This window comes from Panicum virgatum, chromosome 9K (assembly GCF_016808335.1).
Source record: "Panicum virgatum strain AP13 chromosome 9K, P.virgatum_v5, whole genome shotgun sequence".
Lineage (NCBI taxonomy): Eukaryota > Viridiplantae > Streptophyta > Magnoliopsida > Poales > Poaceae > Panicum > Panicum virgatum.
This window is the reverse complement of record NC_053144.1, coordinates 70,729,474-70,735,473: the sequence shown is the minus strand read 5'-3', so window position 1 is coordinate 70,735,473 and position 6,000 is coordinate 70,729,474.

Here is a 6,000-nt window from a genome sequence, read left to right as displayed (position 1 = left end):
GGAGGCTACTCCGGGGCGACGGGACCCTGGTGTCGGAGCCCGCCGCGAAGCGCCAGAGGTCTTCCGAGGGCGCAGGCCAGGGTAGCTCCCGGGCTGCTGGCCCCCACGGGTCCTCTGGCGTAACTGGACCACCACCATCGCCGCCGAGGAATTCATCGCGCCGGCAGCAAGAGCAGCATCAGCAGGAGCAGCCGCAGGAGCAGCGGCAGCAGGCTCGCGGACGGCAGCAGCAGCAACAGGAGCGACCCCGGGTTGCACCCATGCCGCAGCCGCAGGTACAGCAGCAACGGGCGCAGGCCCGGGTTACGCCTGTATCGCAGCTGCAGGGACAACAACAGCAACAGCAACAGCAGCAGCCGCAAGAGAAGAGGCCCGGGCTCCGGGGACGCTGGGTCCCCGGTTCTGCTGGGTTAGTGTCATCTTGCTCTCCTCCCTTGCGCCGGTGTTCTGTTTTTTTTTTGTGTTGACGGCTTTTCTGCTTTGCTACCAGGGCTTCCCGCCCCAGCGGTTCTTCTACCACCGTTGGCACATCAGCAGGTGCCCGGGCGGCAGCGACCTCGGCATCGACAGCGACGGTGGCAGTAGGTGCGGGACCCTCAGGTACGGCGTCCTGTTGCTAACTCCGTGACACATGATGCGATGCTGACTGTCATGCCATTTCCAGACTCTGCAGGGCTCAGTGCAGCAGCGGCAGCGGCGGTGGCGCCGGTGCTGGGTGCAGCCGCTCCTGACGTATTGGTGGCGGGGGCACTCGATGCGGCCGCGTCTGCCACGGCGGCAGCGGGAGCACCGAAGTTAGGCTCGGCCGCGCCCGACTTGTCGGCAGCGGGGGCACCAGAGCTGGGTCCGGCCGCGCCCGACTCGGCGGCAGCGGAGGCGCCGGAGCTGGGTCCGACGGCGCCCGACTCGGCGGCAGCGGAGGCGCCGGAGCTGGGTCCGACGGCGCCCGACTCGGCGGCAGCGGAGGCGCCGGAGCTGGGTCCGACGGCGCCCGACTCGGCGGCAGCGGAGGCGCCGGAGCTGGGCCCGGCCGCGCCCGACTCGGCGGCAGCGGCGGTTCCGGGGCTGGGCCCGGACGCGCCCGACTCGGCGGCAGCGGAGGCACCAGAGCTGGGTCCGGCCGCGCCCGACTCGGCGGCAGCGGAGGCGCCGGAGCTGGGGTCCGACGGCGCCCGACTCGGCGGCAGCGGAGGCGCCGGAGCTGGGTCCGACGGCGCCCGACTCGGCGGCAGCGGAGGCGCCGGAGCTGGGTCCGACGGCGCCCGACTCGGCGGCAGCGGAGGCGCCGGAGCTGGGCCCGGCTGCGCCCGACTCGGCGGCAGCGGAAGCGCCGGAGACAAGTGCTGCAGCGGAAGCCCCTACCTCCAGCTCCGGTTCTGCTGCGGAGGAAGAGTTGGAGGTGGTGTTTGGCAGGCGGCTCCTGCAGCTCCAATCCCCGGAGGAGGATGCGACTCCGCTTCCTCAGGTGCTGTTGCGAGTTCGGCGTTCGATTGAAGAGGCAACCTCCTCCGCCGAGGTGGCCTTCCGGCGGGAGTGGTCTGCGCTGGAGAGCGAGCGTCAGCGCCTCTCCGACTGGCACACCCGCCTGGAGGCGCACACGAAGGCGGAAGCCTCCCGCGCTGCGGAAGCTCGGTCGAAACTCAAGTCGGACCAAGAGGCCTACCGAGCCAGCCTTAGGAAGGTGTTTGACCGAGAGCTCGCAGTGTCGAACCGGGAGAAATCCTTGGCGCAGCGGGAGCAGGACTTCACCCTGGAGGTTGTTGGGTTTGCTGCTCAGCGGTCCGGCCTCGAGGCTCACCTCGCAGCCCAGCAGTCAGAGCTGGAGACTCGCAGCGAGGACCTCGAGGTCCGGAGGCAGGAGCTCGACGTCTTCTCCGCGACTCTGCAGGGATGGCGTGAACAACTGCAGGAGAGGGCCCGCCAGCTGACTGCCGACGAGGCGGACTTGGAGGAGGACCGGAAGTCTCTTGCCAAGCGGGAAGCTCACGCCACCGCCATAGAGAAGGAGCTTGGGCGCCAGCGAGAGTCGCTCAAGAAGCTGAAGGTATACGCGGAGCAGAAGGAGACCAAGCTGGAGGAGCGGTCCCGCGGACTCGAGGAGAGATCCCGCGAGCTGGAGGAGAGGTCCCGCGAGGTGGAGGTGGCCAAGGCGGCCTTGGACACCCGGGTGCAGGAGGCTGTCCGGGAGGCGGTCCAGAAGCACCAGGAAGACCAGCGCGCTGGAGCTCAGCGGATCGCTGACTGGGCGGCCGAAGCGAGCCTCGCACTGGTGCCATTTGGAATGAGCCCGATCCAGGTGGCGGAGCCGCCAGCTTCGATAGCTGACGCCCTCCCAGTGTTGAGCTCCGCTTCGGATAGGCTCCAGCGCCTGGGGCCGGTCCTTACTGGACAGCTTGAAACCGAGGGCCGCGAGCTGATCCGGATGGTGGCGGAGCACATCCTGACCTGCCTCCGGAGCCACGACCCGGCCATCTCGCTGGCGCCCGTGGTCGATGGCCCTGTAGCAGAGACGGAGGCCGCCGCTCGGGACAGCGTGCGGGAGGTCGTTGACTTCGTCGCCGCCTACTTCAAGCGAGAGCCTGCGGACCCTTAGGCTGGGGATTGTATCTTTTTTCTTTTGCATTATGTAACAAACATTGTATTAGTTGAAAGTTTTTGAAATAGAAGAAACTTCAACTTAGCTGTTTGGCGGTTGTTGATTTGCGGTATGCGGCACCCCGGCGCCCTGGCCCCCTGGCGGATAGGTTCAGTTGTTTGGACCTGTCTGCCACCTTGGGCATAGGTGTCACATAGCCTGCAAGGCGAGCAAGCGCCTTGTTCCCTGCGTAGTATACAGGAGTACAGAGAGAAGAATCAAATTTGCTTATATGGTAGCAATGATACTGCAACTTAGCTATTTGATGCATGCAGAATCCATCCATGATGTGTGGGACAAAGCGGATGCCTGGGCCCCCTGGGAGAGAGACTCAGCTGCTGTGAGTCTGTCTACCACCGAGATTGGCTCTTATCCTGCATGAAAGCTTTGAAGCAGATACTCGGCCCCCCTGGTAGATAGGCTCAATGGTTTGAGACTGTCTACCACTGGCCAGGTTTGAACCTGTGTACCACCTCAAAGTTATAGCTTAGAGCAGACCCGCGGGGCTCATTCCTGACCAATCCCAGGCTTGGTACCAGGTCTAGGACTCTAGATGCGCAGGTCCAGGTAGCTCTGTGCTTGTTACAGAGTGGGGGAGTGCGTAGGCTTAGGGTCGGAACCAGGCTAAGGCGCTACGCAGGGCTCCGGACCACTCCAGGAAACAGTACGATCTTTCCGGACCTGGCTTCTTCGTCCTAGACCCTTCGCAGCAGTGGGTGAGGTTACTTTGCTGTGCTCGATCCTTTGAGATATAGTGCTGGACACGCCGTGTTGGACTTAGGAAGCCAGCTCTTGAGCTGGGTCGAGGTCCGGGCCCCCAATTACCTGGCTTCAGGTACTAGAGTACTCGTTACAGGGTGGTGGAGAGTGCAGGCTTTTGGGTACGGAACCAGCTAAGCGGCTACACTGTACTCCGAACCACCCCAGGAAACAAGTACCCGCTCCCCAGAGTAGGTCCCTAGGGGTCCGGACCCCTCTCCTGCAGCAAGAGGGTCCGGACCTGTACGGTAGTCCAGCAGCTCAATGCAGATCTTAGTTGCAGCAACAAGAGTAGAGGTCCCGCGGGGGTTAGAAAAAAGCGAAAATTACGAGAATCGAAATGCGTAATTTAACTTTGACACAAAGACAGAATTAGGAAAAAAATCTTTCCTTTGCAATCTCGATGTACATGGCTTGCGCGATGGATGTCAGAGGCCGGGTTTATGAGGTCGGACCTCTACCGCTCTGAGCCGCGCGTTAGCCGCTAGTGCGATGGATGCCAGAGGTCGGGTTTACGAGGGTGGCCCTCAACCGCTCCGGGCCGCACGCTAACTCTATCTTATTACAAAGGAAAGGTTATTTCCCTGCTCTGCCTAGGTGTAAAACTTACGCAGATGCTCTATGTTCCACGGGTTGGGCAGCGGTACTCCGTCTTCTGTGGCGAGGCGAACACATCCGGGCCGGCATACCTCTGTAACCTTGAAAGGCCCCTCCCAGCTGGGGGAGAGTTTGTGGAGCCCCGCTCGGTTCAGGATCCGTCTGAGGACGAGGTCGCCAGCCCGGAGCTCCCTACTGTGCACGAACCGTTGACGGTAGCGCCGGAGCGCCTGGTTGTAGCGTGCATTTCGGATCGCTGCTCGCCACCTTCGCTCGTCAACGAAGTCCACGTCGTCGCACCGCAGCTGCTCCTGCATGGATTCGTCAAAGGCCTGGACCCGTGGTGAGCCCAGGTGAATTTCTGGGGGAAGGCATGCTTCAGCCCCGTAGACCAGGAAGAACGGAGTCTCCCCGGTGGCTCGGCTGGGTGTGGTCCGGTTGCCCCATAGTACACATGGAAGCTCGTCAACCCATTTGGCACCATGCTTTTTCAAGCAGTTGTAGGTGCGGGTCTTGAGTCCCCTGAGGATCTCTGCATTCGCTCTCTCAACCTGTCCATTGCTGCGGGGATGTGCCACGGACGCAAAGCATAGCTGGATGCCAATGTCCTCACAGTACTCTTGGAAAAGTCTGCTTTTGAATTGGGTCCCGTTGTCCGCGATGATGCGGTTTGGGACGCCAAATCTGCACACAATGGACCTGAGGAATGCGACTGCTGATTTCTTAGTAATATTCACCACAGGAGTAACCTCCGGCCACTTAGTGAACTTGTCGATGGCAACATAGAGGAACCGGTACCCGCCGACAGCCCGGGGGAAAGGCCCCAGGATATCCACACCCCACACAGCAAATGGCCATGAGGGCGGGATCATCTGTAGAGCTTGAGCTGGGGTGTGTATTTGCTTTGCATGGAACTGGCATGCTTTGCAGGACCTTACCAGCTCAGCCGCATCCTGGAGTGCTGTTGGCCAGTAGAAGCCGTGCCGAAAGGCCTTGCCAACAAGCGTGCGAGAGGAGGAATGACTTCCGCACTCGCCTCCATGGATCTCCGCAAGCAGTTCGCGGCCCTCTCCCTGGGAAATGCATCGCATGAGGACTCCGTTGGCGCCACGGCGGTAGAGATCCCCTTCTACCACCGCGTAGCGTTTAGCCAATCGGACTATGCGCTCAGCGGACACATCGTCATCAGGGAGGATGTTATCTTTCAGGTAGTCCCGGATCTCGGAGATCCATGCATCGGGAGCTCCCAAAGCAGATAGGGGTGGTTCTGTGAGGACAACAGGCTCCTCAACAGAACACACAGCCCTAGTTGGGCACCATAGGTGGAATACTGCCGGGACCGCTAGCTTCGAGGTGCCAGCTTGATCCCCGTCACCCGGCTCGGCAGGCTGGGCGGTAGGTTTCAGCAGCCGTCTTTCAAAGACACCCTCAGGCACAGAAGCCCAGGTAGATGCTCTCGCAGAGAGATCATCTGCTGCTGAGTTGTGCTCGCGGGGAACGTGTTGTAGTTCCAAAGCGTCGAAGTCCTTCTCGAGCTTCCTCACGTGTATGAGGTATGCCGCGAGCTGGGGATTATTGCAGTTGCAATCCCCTCGGACCTGCTTAATGATTAGCTGGGAGTCCCCCTTCACCAGAAGCTGCCGGACCCCCAATGAGAGGGCTTGGGTCAGGCCGAAGATCAGAGCCTCGTATTCCGCCATGTTGTTGGTGGCCTTGAACTCAAGGTGCACCATGTACTTCAGCTGATCTTTGTTTGGGTCGATGAGGACCACACCAGCTCCGGCCCACTTCTCGCGGGCGGACCCATCAAAGAAGAGTGTCCAGTGAGGCTCGGTGAAGACTGGTGTCCTGATTTCCGGCTCCGGGGGTCCAACATTTATGGCCGGACCTCCAGGGTTGCTTGGGGAAGGAGTCCACTCCGCTATGAAATCAGCCAGGATCTGGCTTTTGACCGCATGGCGAGGCTGGAATTCCAGTTGGAACTCTGCCAGCTCTGCTGCCCACTTGGC